Source organism: Rhynchophorus ferrugineus, unplaced genomic scaffold, assembly GCF_030347505.1.
Source record: "Rhynchophorus ferrugineus isolate W39M unplaced genomic scaffold, kcgeb_rfMv2 rfM2, whole genome shotgun sequence".
Lineage (NCBI taxonomy): Eukaryota > Metazoa > Arthropoda > Insecta > Coleoptera > Curculionidae > Rhynchophorus > Rhynchophorus ferrugineus.
In genome coordinates, this window is record NW_027472581.1 from 2,673,977 (window position 1) to 2,688,573 (window position 14,597).

The following is a 14,597-nucleotide window of genomic DNA, read 5'->3' on the forward strand; positions in this document are numbered from 1 at the left end:
GGTCTATTTGTTTTTCTATATTTAATTCTTATTATAAGTTCGTTCCGTAACGACTTTTCCTCTTTTTAGATCTTTCACATCACGTAAACATTTAGAAATTGTTGTCTGTAATTTTTTTCAGTACTAGCGCTGATAAATTTATTAAATAAAATATAAATAAAATTATAATATGTAAAAATACATAAATATGTGTAATAAATATATATAAAATATATGTATTTAAAAAAAAAACATTTGACAAAAATTTTGATATAACATATTATCAACGTTGCAAAATCGCTAAATTAAATAAGAGATAATAACAAGAGATAGCTCAAAGACCTACTGACAGTATTTTCATTTCATTCCCGGTTAGTATAGAATGTAAATATTTAGAGCCCTCATGTTCATCCTCTTCACAAGTACCTAAAAGCCAATGAGGTGAAAAAAATTAACTTATGTTGAGCTCTTCAAATGATTTCTAAAACACACTAGCCGAGGATGTATATTCCCGAATCCTTGACCTAAATTCAGACCATCTTAGTTAAGTAGCCTTAAACCAATATATTTATTTGGACAATAACACTTTCTTTTCATTAACGAATTGAACTCCTCAAGGTAGTTATTAAATTGATGACACTTTAGCAAATTTTTTCTTACTTAGGCAATAAATTTTACACCAAAATACCTATATAATATTTTACCCTCGTATATTATATATCTGTTAATCCTCTCTAAATAGATTTGCATTCAGGAGCTATTATTTTATTGGAGCTGCAACTATTGATCCAAGAAGAAAAGTACATCAAAAAAGTATACCATAAAATATCAATAAAGTATATCAAAAGTAAAAGTATATCATTTTCGTAGTGTTTTTCAGAAGGGGATTTAAAATTTAAGATTTCTGAAATTTAAAAAATAAATATTTGATATTCATATATATGAGTAAACTTACCCCATCTTACAAAAACAAAACATACTGTAGCGATCATAAATTTTCTTTGATACTTAATCCAATCTGTCTAGAATTTTTAACATTATCAACCATTTTTCAATGACAATCAAATACTTGTTCGAACGAAAACGATTCTGCATTTCTCTACTATCTATGCATCCAGGTACACAACCCTTCCTAGGCCGATAATTCACTTTACTTTTTGTACTACCTACTTTATATACTAATGAACTAATAATTTAGTCTCTAAACGCACTATGCCATATGTCAGCCATACTGAAAATAGCGCTCAAAATAAATAAACAACAAAGGTACCATAGAAACGAAGTGAACCAATCAGATTCCTTCGGGGCTTATAGCGTAGCGATTAAAGCAAGTAATAGGTTAAAAGTAGTGACATCTAGATGTTGGACGTCGCGAAACATTTACCTAAAATTTCCTGTGAAGTTAAATCTCTATTTCTCTATGGGCCTGACAAGGAGATTGTTGACAATAATCAGATATGGAAGTGGAGAAAATAGAGATTTGATACAAATTAAATTTTAAAAAAATGGATATGGACTGTGCTCATTTTATCAGGTTCAAATTTTAAAAACATATTCACAATTTATTTGTACACTAACTTCTCCTTGGTATTAAAAACGACTACAAATTAATTTAAAAATATCAGGTAAATCACCAAATATAATTAAAAAAGCAACAACCTAGTCATTTCAGTGTCTATATTAAACAGGATACGTTTAAAAATCATTTACTTATTTGAATTAATTTTAATGGTTTCGGCGCCATCAAACAAATCCGGCAACCGCGCCCATTATCTTCTTAATGTTGTCAACGTCAGCCCGTCGGATAGGGCCGCAGCTTCTAAGGGCTTTTAATCCAGGGAAATGGAACAATTTCTGCGGCAAAGGAAGTTAACGTTGAACTCCCGTTAAATCTTGACCATTAAATCACTTTATGCGTTGTTGTAGCAATATGTACAAAGCTTCTGGTTTAGATATTTCATATACACATAGTTCGTCAGTTATTGATTTTATATACAACCCTAAATTTTCACTTTTCTATCACCAACCCCTGCTTTTTAATAGTTATTTTAACAATTTTATCATTTTTTATCCCGCTCGATAATATCGATTATTATCACATGGTAAGTTATCCCCTCCATGTGTCTCTACCGGTGTCACTTCTCATCCAGTAAACAGCACGGAGTAGAGATGACAACGAAGATGGCCTCCTATTTCTCTCAAACAATAAGCCTTCTCTCACTCCATCTACAGTTTTCGGCTATTATTAGTGTTTATCTGTCAATAGGAGTAGTTAAACATTTTTATTATCTCAGTGTAACGTTGATATTCTGAATCTGAAGGCACAACAGTTATTGCCAGAGGAGTTGACATCATATAAATGTATTGATACAGTTTGCGGTGCCACTGAAGCTGTAAATTTTTCAACACAGTTTTTGAACTCACTGGATTTGCCACGCAGGCTACCGCATAACTTACAATTGAGGGTTGGATCTCCAATTATTCTGTTCCGTAATTTGAACCCGCCACGGCAGTGCAACGGTACGCTATTAGTCATTAAAAAATTAATGAAAAACATTATCCACTATTTTAAATGTTTCGAGGTGAAAATATACTAATACCACGAATACCTATTAACTATACCTACACATGTGCCAATTCAATTTCCGATTAGATTGGCATTTACAATGACTATTAATAAATCCCAAGGCCAAAGAATGTCTGTTTGTGTTTTAGATTTGAGCATACCATGTTTTTCACACGGACAATCATACGTTGCATGCTCTCGAGTGGGTAAACCATTAAGTTTGTTTGTATTAGCTATAGCCGAGCTAACAAAAAATATTGTTCACGCTGTAGCATGTTCAATTGTAGCATTAAGAGATTAATATTATGTAATTAATTAATGATATAAATAATTATAAAATGCAAATATTCATTTTATAAATATATAAGTCAAAATTTATCACACATTCGTCTGAAGATAGCCCTATCGTCATCAAGTGGATCTGGTAAAACAATCCTAAGAGCAAAATGCCATGGTTGATCCAGGAAAGCCATGGACGTCGACACTGATGCGGAGTCGGTCTGCCAACATCAGTTAAAGAGATTGTTGCAAAAATAGCAGCAACAGCGAGTAACAGAATCCTCTTGAATGACAATACTCAGCGACACATTGCAAAGATTGCATCGTTTCAACACTTTTGCAGCTTGAATCGGATATCCTGCAACGCCTACCAAACCCTCCAGACCTAGTACTTACTGATTATCACTTGCTCATATCAATGCAGCATTGTTTAGCTGGTACATGATTTCTAAATGCCGAGGAAGTTCGAGAATAGATCGACAATTAAATGGTTGGCAAACTATCATAATTAATTAGATATAGTAACGCTCTATTCCAAGGAATATTGTAATGGGTTATAGAAAATGATGGTTGTATGTCACCATATATATCATACCCATTTCTCTCGATAAATGCCTTTTTAAAGTTAAAAAATAATCACAGTACCTATCTTAAAACTAAAATTAAAGCTTAGTTAAGTCAAGTGTCGACTCTTGTTCCTCCAAAAGTTCAACAAACTTATATGAAGTGATCTTGACTCGGGCATCTTGTATTGGATCCTTGAGCTTATTCTTTCCATACATAACGTTCAACTAGGCTAAAACTCTTCTGTTATCGTGACTGCATCTAATTTATAAAGCAGTATTGTAATATAGAACACCCCTTAATAAGACAGTTACCGCACAAATCTATTAGCATTTATGCAAAAGATTTTTGCATGTTTTGTACCGTTTTGTTGTCGGGAAAGTCCGACATATTTAACGAATAATTCTGGTAAAAATTTAGTGTTTTTCGAAATAATATTTGGATTTTGATTTGGGTTGAGAGAGAAACACAATTTTATTTAATTAAAATATATCATTTCAACAATAAAAATTGGTGTCCAAGTAATTAAGAAAAATAAAAATGCCAATCTATTTATATTTCCATTTCACCAAAAGCATACGGAGGATGGACAAAAGAATAGGAGATCCTGATATACAACGTGGGACAAAACTCCCGCTACCATTTTGATTGCCTATAACTTCGCTGAGAGAAAAGATAAGTCAGTTTGGTTTTCCTAAAAAGTTTATTTGGTCTTTTTTTTTTTTGTTATGATTGAAAAATTATATCGGCTAAATGGTGACCGCGATTCGCTATGCAATTTTCGACTCTTATTTATGACATCCTGCAACATCTGAGGCTGAATTACTTCCATTTCGTGAAGAATGTTGTCTTTAAGATGTTATGTAGATGTTAGTCTTAGTGGAAAACGTAATTCAATAATTGAATTGTTGAACTAGCTGTGTGTACTGTCGCGCCATCTTGCTGAAACCATATGTCCTATAGTCTTTGCTCTTCCATTTTAGGCACAAGAACATTTCGAAGCAAGTCTTGGTACCGTTCAGCAGTAACAGTAACTGCAACACCTTGGTAATTTTTAAAAAAATAGGGACCAATAATGTTTCCCATATGAACACCAGACCACACAGTTGTTTTAGGGGATGCAATGCTGTTTCATGAATTAATTGTGGATTCTGCATTCCCCAACACCAACTGTTCTGTTTATTGGCGTGGCCACTAAGAAGAAAATAGGTTTCATCGCTCATTATCAATTTAGACGAAAAATATTCAATTTCATCAGACAGCCTTAGTAAACATTATTGTACTCCACTCGTTGATCAGGATCTCTCGATGGCAATTTTTGGATTAATTGAATTTTGTACGGGAACATTTTCAAATATGTTTTCAGAATTCACCTTAAACTGCGTGAAACACATTTTTGTAACTGGGAACCACGCCTCCGAATTTATGTTTCTGGAGACTCTGCAGCACTATCGCGCACCAGAGCCACATTTTCAGCATTACGAGACCTACCTTGTCTTGCAGAACGAGGCCTGCCAACTGTCGTACCATACTGTCGAAAATTCATATGTAAACGATAAATTGTGGTTTTGTGAGGTACTGGACGATTAGGATATTTTGGACGCAATTTTCGCTGAGTCACGATAATGGAATGATTACTTTCACTAAATATTGTCACTATTTCTGCTGGTCCTTGTGGAGCATATTTATCCATAATAAAATATGGACGTCTACACAACACAATGTTTAATGTGAGACTGAGCTAAACGTCACATAACCAAGGTGGCGCGGAATTAAAATGGTAACGGGACTTTTACTCCACCTGTTCTACACTATATGTTCTACACTATATCTAATTTTAATAGGGTGTTGGGTCGCTATTCTACCAAAACACTCTCTCCTTGTGTGTCACTGATGCCCTAAAACACTCCTAATCTCTCAAACCAATATTACATTTTCGTATCTACGGCAGCATTATAATCTTGGAATATTGCAGTGTTTGGCAGCAATATGGTAGTTATAGTAAGACATCCATCAGTAAGCATAAAGAGATATTCATTAGAAGCAATCCGATAAGTGATGTGAATTAAGGTACAAATGAAATAACAGCATATTGACCGCAGGAAGCAGACAGTCCGGATAGTAGCTTTATTCTGGGGTTTTCCATATATAAACCAGGACATTTGTAGGAATTAATTTAAACAATGATTAATCAGACCATAACACATTTCTTCAATCTTCCAGTGTCGAGGTTTTATATAATTTTTAATGTTCATCCATTTCTGTTAGTTAACTTTATTCGCTCATGACACGTTAAACAATCATTCACAGATCACAAATTTCACCCATTTATTGTTTCAATCGTCACAGACCACTGAAACGAAGCCTACAAGATACTGTAATATAAAGTGACCATTTACGTTTCATTATTTATACGAAAGCAGTGTAGCCAATATGCAACAAGATATACTGTACATGGAGTTTAATATTTTGTGTATCCCCTCTATCTGCAATAAAACCTCTGAAAACTTTTGAGTCTTTCCTGCTATTAAATTCCAGAATCTTTTTTAAATTTATTGCAAATTTCATTTAACAGTGCTTGCCCGAGGTAAATTTCTAAAGAATGTTTATTACATTGTAATCAAATATAGGCTTTCTTGATTCCACATGAATGATTTTTCGGTAACTGGAACGATATATACTTGCGGTTTTTTCAATAAGACGCTATATAAGAAACAGACAAAAACCGTACTTTTCGTTTTTTAATAACCCCCAAAATTACATTCTATATATATATAAAATTTTTTCATCCTAAGTTGTAAAAAACAAATTACACGTTGCTTCCGGGGTATTAAACTTCAGATTTTAATTATGGAAACGTGCACTTCTAATTTACTTGAAACATATTAGAGATTATATTTAAAATAAGCAGTCTTGCTAATGATTGTTGTTAACTATCATTCTGATGATAATAGAAACATAACTTAAAAGCCAGACATGTTCAGACCTAATTCACTTCAGTTGGATTAGAATAAAACATTAAACTCTTAGATAAAATCTAATTATATGTATTGTACTTTATTTTTTATTAATACCGGTTGTCAAAAAAACTTAAACATGAATTATACATCCCTTAAATGTATCTTTAGGTTATCATTCTAAAAATGTAATCACAAAAGAAATAAGAACGGTGATTACTTCCCAGGTTTTCTAAAAATTTTTTAGCAAAACAAGCAGGAGTTGTTAACGCTAGCTTGAAATATATCCGCCATGGTCTTCGAAACTTCCATTTTATGTGTTTCCTTGGGTAAATTAACTTCTAAATCGGCATGTTTAGAATTTTTATTCGGCCAAACATCATTAAGCATCTCTATCTGCTGTAAAAATATATTAAAACAATCTGAAACAAGAAGGAATATATTCGGATTTCGAACTGATAAAGGTTGGCGTGCCACAGGGTGGTGCGTTAGGGTAAGTGCTATATCTTTTTTATATCAGTGATCTCTCCATAACAATATATGTCATAGCTGCTACCTATGTTGATAATAAGGCAATATTAGCAGTGCCAGAGACTGCAGTTAACTCAACATGGAAACTTAATTTCTTATAACCAAATACTAAGACCAGTATGAAACTATGGAATTCAGCTGTGGAGCTGCGTCACTGACTCCAATATCGGAGTGATTCAAATATTCTCAAATAAAGTGCTGAAGTATATCGTGAATGCGTTTTCGTACGTATTTGTGACATACATCGCGACCTAGCAGATGATATAGTCACGGGCACTATCAGAAGATTTACCGTCAAAGAAAATTTCAGAACCACCTCAGCACTGAAAAGTTCCGATCACTAAATATGCATATTGTCAACCCTCTGATCTTATTAGTCAGTTGTAGTTAATTGTTAATATGCTAAGACCGAGATAAATTAATTATTTAGGTTTGATATTCTCTAAAAAACGCAGAAACGGTACCCATTATTTTAGCAATAAACATTTATTTTTAGGAAAAGAATACTGTACACATACCGTACACATATCGAAAAGTGATTCACTTTTCATTTTATTTTGTTATGCAATTATGAAAAGTTTGATTATAAACAAATGAATACGCACCTTCGAACCAAACAATGAATAACATCAAATTATTTTTGGGGGCCGAAACTTTCCGAGAGGAACTGAACGCCACAAAAGTTGATCTCAATCACCAGAAAGTACGGCGAACGAAGAGCTGTTTGCCGAATACATGCCGAATTTTTGGGCATGTTCATATCTGTACTAACCATAAGATGCGAGAATCAGTGCAATATTGAAGAACAAATTCAAAGAAGCAGATTTTATAAAAGTTGAAAACAACGTTATAACAGGTCAATTCAAATGTCCCTGGCTTGATGCCGAGTCTCCGGACACTACCACAGAAAAATCAACCATCAAGGATTGGTATGCTAAGTTTAGACGTGGTGGCACTATCAGAAGATTTACCGTCAAAGAAAATTTCAGAACCACCTCAGCACTGAAAGGTTCCGATCACTAAATATGCATATTGTCAACCCTCTGATCTTATTAGTCAGTTGTAGATAATGTTAATGTGCTAAGACCGAGATAAATTAATTATTACTTGTACACTAGTTTTACTACCAAAATATTACTAAAGCTTATAGAAAAGTAATGTAAGTTTATAAAATGAAAACAAAATGAACTTCGAAATTGAGAAGTGGTAAAAGTAACGAACACCTCTATGCGCATGCCCAGTTTGAATATGTTACCTTTATTCATTGGATTTTGAGTACCTTCTGAGCAGCAACCTTCGACAAATTTAAACACAAAGGCGTAGTATATAAACTAATCAAAATGCTTCCATACAAAAGGATATTAACACCCTATATCTCCAACAGATAGTAACAAACAAGAGGATAAATATAATATTCCGAGTTGATGGAAATTCATGCAGAAATGCCCCAGTGTAGAGTCCTGGAACCTGTTCGGAAAAGATCTTCCCTATCTACCCTATCTCAGTGATATACCTACACTACGAAGGAAATAATGCTATTCTCAATCGCAGATAATACAGAATTATTAGCAGTGGATGAAAAAAAAATAGACAGGGGATGACAAAATAAAAAATCCTTGTACATAATAATTATTTACTATTTTATTTTTATATTATTTCATATTATTATTATCATATATATATATATATATATATATATATATATATATATATATATATATATATATAGCCTCATTAAATGAAAAAAAATTTTTTCATTTAATTAACAGCTTTTTTTTATAGGATTCAAAATTTCATTACAGTAAATAAGATTTAGATCACGTTAAATTAAAATTGGATTTAAAAATAGACTAGCAGGTGTATCAAGACCTACGTATTCTAGCAGTAACCAAGATTTCATATAAAGTTTTTTCATTATTCCCTCGTATATCATATAACTGGGATTTAATAAACTTAAATGAAAATGAAAATATCATCAAAACACACGGATTTTAATCCCAAGAAGATATATTGTAGATTAAATTTATAATGCAGAAACTATCAAATGAAATCACTATACCCTTGATGTGTTCTTTTATAGTCTAGACTAAAGTTTAACGGCATAGATCAAGTTACATTTAGTCAGGATTACTTTATATTATATACGCTAGTGAAGAAATGCTAGCACGAAATGAGAAGTGGATATTTTATACGTTAGCTTTGCGAAATAATTGTATTTTACAGCAGAAATACTATGGAATTTAGTTCTGAAATAAATCAGATTAGTTTAAATCAGAGCTGCTCTAGAAAACCTAATATGTTACTTCGTAACACTAACAACAATATTTCTCAACAAGTTAGAAGATATATATTAGAAGAGGCGTGATAAAGAAATACAACTAGAGATTTCTCATAGCAAAATTATATGAGGATCGTCAATTGACTTTCACAGGTTATATTCATATCTAAACACCACTTTATCTAATTTTTATGGTAAATGAAATAGTTAACGCTTAGGTTTGATATTCTCTAAAAAAGCAGAAACGGTACCCATTATTTTAGCAATAAACATTTATTTTTAAGAAAAGAATACTGTACGTATACCGTACACATATCGAAAAGTGATTCACTTTCCATTTTATTTTACATTTTATTTTGTTATGCAATTATGAAAAGTTTGATTATAAAAAAAGGAATACGCACCTTCGAACCAAAGAATGAATAACATCAAATTATTTTTGCGGACCGAAACTTTCCGAGAGGTACTGAACGCCACAGGAGTTGATCTCGATCACCAGAAATTACGGCGAACGAAGAGCTGTTTGCCGAATACATGCCGAATTTTTGGGCATGTTCATATCTGTACTAACCATAAGATGCGAGAATCAAGTGCAATATTGAAGAACAAATTCAAAGAAGCAGATTTTATAAAAGTTGAAAACAAACGTTATAACAGGCCAATTTAAATGTCCTTGGCCTGACATATAGATGGCGCTACTAGAACTAAATCCATATGTTTTTTAGTTAGCCCTAATCCTCAAAAGATGCGTGTATAAATTTAACAGTTGTCGGATCCTTAGTTTGTGAATTACAGCATTTTGAGTGAAGCAACTTTTGCTATTGTGAAAAAAAAATGGATAAAAAGGAATTTCGCGTGTTGATAAAACATTGCTTTTTGGAGGGAAAAAATACAGTTGAAGCAAAAACTAGGCTTGATGCCGAGTCTCCAGACACTGCCACAGAAAAATCAACCATCAAGGATTGGTATGCTAAGTTTAGACGTGGTGGAATCGGCACCGTAGACAGTGAACGCAGTGGACGCCCAAAAGAGGTTGCTATCGACAAAAACATTTAAAAAATCTACAAAATGCTTTTGAATGACCGTAAATGGAAATTGAATTAATTGAAATAGCAGATACTCTCAAAATATCAACTAAACGTGTACATCATATCATTCACGAACGCTCGCTGGGAAGAAATATTTGTCGAATGAAGAGGTGATCGCCGGAACTGTGGCCTATTTTGAAGCAAAGGACAAATCGTACTACAAAGATGGTATCGAAAAGTTGGAAGGTCGCTATAATCAGTGTATTACCTTTGAAGGTTTGTTACGAGACCAGAACAGTGAAGTGTGAACACAGAAGTGAAGAATAATGAATAATATTCTTGCGGTACCAAGAGCGGCGCATTGGTTAAGCAGACACTCTCCCGACACTCCCCGGGCGCTGTCTATGGATTGATGATGAGGAGAGTTATACCAGTAGCAAAGATGGTCTTACAGTACCAGTGACTGCTGATTCTCTGATCAAATTTATTTTTAGCGTATTCATTAAATGAAGTATTATTGTATGAAGCAAAATATTGCAAATATCTTAAATGACAAGATTTTAGCATATTTATTATACATAAAATAAGTAAACAGTATTATAGCTTAGCCACCTGAATTTTGATATTATATTAAGGGTTCCGTAATCTGTTACTTCTAATATCTGAATTAAATTAAATATAATTTTTATTGGAATATATTCTGTAAAATTTAATACTTAACACAGACGGATACCGCAGTATTAAGTTACTATTAAAAGGGTTGCCGCTCTTTTTTATGCAGGATTTTTAAGGATTTTAATTAAAAGACCAGTTCTGAAATGCTCCCAACTTCCTCTGATTCTCAACGTAATGAGTTTTTTTTAATTAAATGTTTTGTTCCTTACGGTTAGCGTCTAATTACATTCTTTGGGAAATCATTCGAATGCACAATCGATAGCGGTCAGTCCGCATCTAGGATATATGCTAGCTTATGTTTTATATAGTATAGGGTGGACTACATATATTTCCTTTTACGATTCAACATCAATTTGCTGAAAATACTATTTTCAAATGTTTGAATATTTTAAGTTCATTGCTTGCCGGGTACAATATAACACAATGGGAGTATATAAAATGGGAGTAATAATGAAAAGTTGATTCACCACGACAATGTCAAGCTCAAAAAGTCATGGATTACTCTGGGAGAGCTAGACACCTCCAGGTAAAGTGGCTTCGACTTTCTACTTATTCAGATCGATACCAGGATGCTTTGGTTGACGGTTTCGAAACGCTGACCGAAACGCTGCCAACCCAATATATTCCTTTAGATACCGTTGCTGATCGTCATGTTGGCAGAAAGTTAGGAGAATATTGTAGGAAACGATGAATGTGAAGTATTCTGATCAATATATTTTGTATCAGGTTTATTCAATAAACGCAATGAAAATAATGCAACAAGTTATCGAAATACATGTAAGTACCTATTTAAATATTATACATTATCATAATAAATTAGTAAACTTATCACTTTATTGACTGATTTTTCTAGTAATTATCTTAAAATAACTTAAATATTTAAAACTAAAATCAAACAGTGACTAAAACACATACTTTTGTGCACACAAGTGTGAACAAAACATTTTTCCAGTGAAACATTGCGGGAAGATTTTTTTAAATTCAATCTGAACAAAAAACAGCTGAAGGTCATCGAATATGTGTGAAGCTTATGACGACAACCATGCTCTATCGATTTCAACACGTGAACACTGATTTGTACGTTAAGTGGTGATCTTGATACGGAATTGTCTTTCTGGACAGCCAACAAGATGTACGAGTAATAATACAAAAATGTTATTCTTCAACATGATAGCACTCGACTATATGTTGCAAAACCGCTGAAAACATACGTCGAAAAATTAAAATAGGAAGTGCTACCCCACCCGCTGCATTCTCCAGACCTTGTCCCTTCTGATAAATTACATTGTACCGGTATTGCATAATAAGTCTTCAAATTAAAAAAAAACATTGTGAACTAATTTATGTTCCCAATAATATATCATGTAATACAATATGTTGTTATGAATTCCATATTCGATTAGGCATACGAATCAAAATTAACTCCTATTTTAAAATTTTCTAACAAATGTAACAAGAGTTATTTATTTAAAAAATCATATAAACAAACGCGCGTTGATCTTCGTAGAAGACGAAGAAAATATAAAAGGCCACATTCATTTGTGACTTCGCTTCGGTTTTGTAGGAATGATATGGAATGATTGTTGACATGCGGGAGAGAAAACAAGGTTGTAAAATAAATACAATTTATTTTCTGTCTTCCTTCATTCAATTCTTTATTCTTCATTCAAGTCAATACTTTCTTCTCCAAACAATTCAATACCTTCTCTCAGGAATACTTTATTCTTCTTATTTCCAATAACACTCTTTTCCTCGGTGTCCATGCAAATTACTGTCAGACTGTGTTCACGTTGTGGACGCACAGTGTTTTATTGCTGAAGCTTCTCCCTCGGGTTCTTGGTGGTGGTGGACAAGGCTGGTCCAAGAAATCCTTTTCTGTACCCTGATTCGCTGAGAATATCTGGGTGGGAAACACTTTTCCAGCTAGGAACTTCTCACGCTGATAAACCATGTGCGTTTCGGACTCTTAAGGAATGTGTTCTTGATATTTATGGTTAGGCGCCATAAAGAGTCCTCTACCAGGTCTAACATCCGACACGTTTCGTCTAGCCTCGGTACCTCAACCGTCATTATCCGAAACACTTGACAACGAGCTGACGGGAATCATCCTTGTTGAACACGTCTATTCTGTTTACTTGGTATCTTTTTGCCTGTCTATATTTACCAGACAGGTAGGACAGGTTTTTATCGGGTCATAGTTATTTTACATATTATATATATATTAAAAACTTTGGTTAAAGGGTCTAAAAATTAGACGCTCTAACAATAGAAGCGAAATAATTCTACAATTAGCGTAACTTACATTTTACAGGGCTGTCCCAACCATTCATAATAAATTTTGTGTCGCAACATTGATATTTGAATATTTCCTGTACTACATAAGTAAATACAGCCTTGTCCAACTTGTCCATAATTTTTTTGGAAATAAGAATCATGGATTTTTTTTCCTTTTTCTTGTCCATTCACTATTTTCATTTTCTAGTAGAATTTTCTACTAGCAATTGATAGAATAGCAGATGGAAGGTTGGGGTTTACAGCTCCTATTTATTTAATTAGTAATTCTGTTGTTATAGACAGAGTCTAGTAAAAATAAACATCATCTATATAGATTCTACTTCTATATAGACTATGATTGGTCATAGAAACACCAAAAGCCGTTGAATATTATTATTTCTCAGTTATTGCTACATATGTGCAGAGCTTATGACTTATCCCGTTCATCACCATTTATACAAAAATAATGCCCAGCTAGCAGCTATACAATTGTTAAAATGAATTTCTACGAGAAAAACATTCTATTATCACTTTTTCGCAACCTAACACGTTAAAGATGTTCTGGACCACATACAAAAACACCATGACATATACCGTTTATAAACAAACGTTATAATTCATATACATTATTTATGTAATACTACTTTACACTCGGCGACAATATTGCTCCAACAGCAACAAAATTAGAGCGATGTTTTTTCATGGTGACCACTGAATGATAATCAATGAGAAAATTTATTTGGGTCACTTCATTTATATGATTGAAACCAAAAATAATCACCCGTAGAAAACATTGACTAAGACCTAAGAGAGCGATTTACACAGCTGCTTCCGAGTGTCAGTGATGGTGATACTTGGTAAACAATATTCAAAGTTCCCTGATGTCAATAATAATGTAATAGCTCAGAAGTAATCTACGTATACCCGTTAAGGATTGATGGTGAATAAGATGAATATATCCTGATTAGACGGCTATACAGAGAAGTTATATTATCGAATTTCAAAAAAAAACAATATATAAAATGGTTAACAGGTATTGTTACGTCTACAAAAATGCACTTTAATACGTGTTGGCCTAAAGAGGTTGATTCTTATTGAAAGGATTATTCAATATCTCCTAGAGACAGTCCTTGTGGACATATGAAGAACGTATTTCTTCAAGACATTGTCTAAAAACTATTATTAAATTGATTCAAAGTTTTATTACATTAAAAACACTCTGAATCAATGACCCTTAAAATTTTAAATAAGGAAATATTAACAGAATCAATATAAATTCCTAAAAATAAATGTCGAATTAAATACAATTATTCACCTTTAGGCTGCCTAACTTAAGCATTTCGTGATTGTCGCGTATTTTCGGTGGACGTATAATTATTTCGAAATTATTTATAAAAGAAACACATCGCTGTTTTTACTTGATAAAATTGCCCAATTAAATTCGCTCGAAATCATATAAAGGTTTT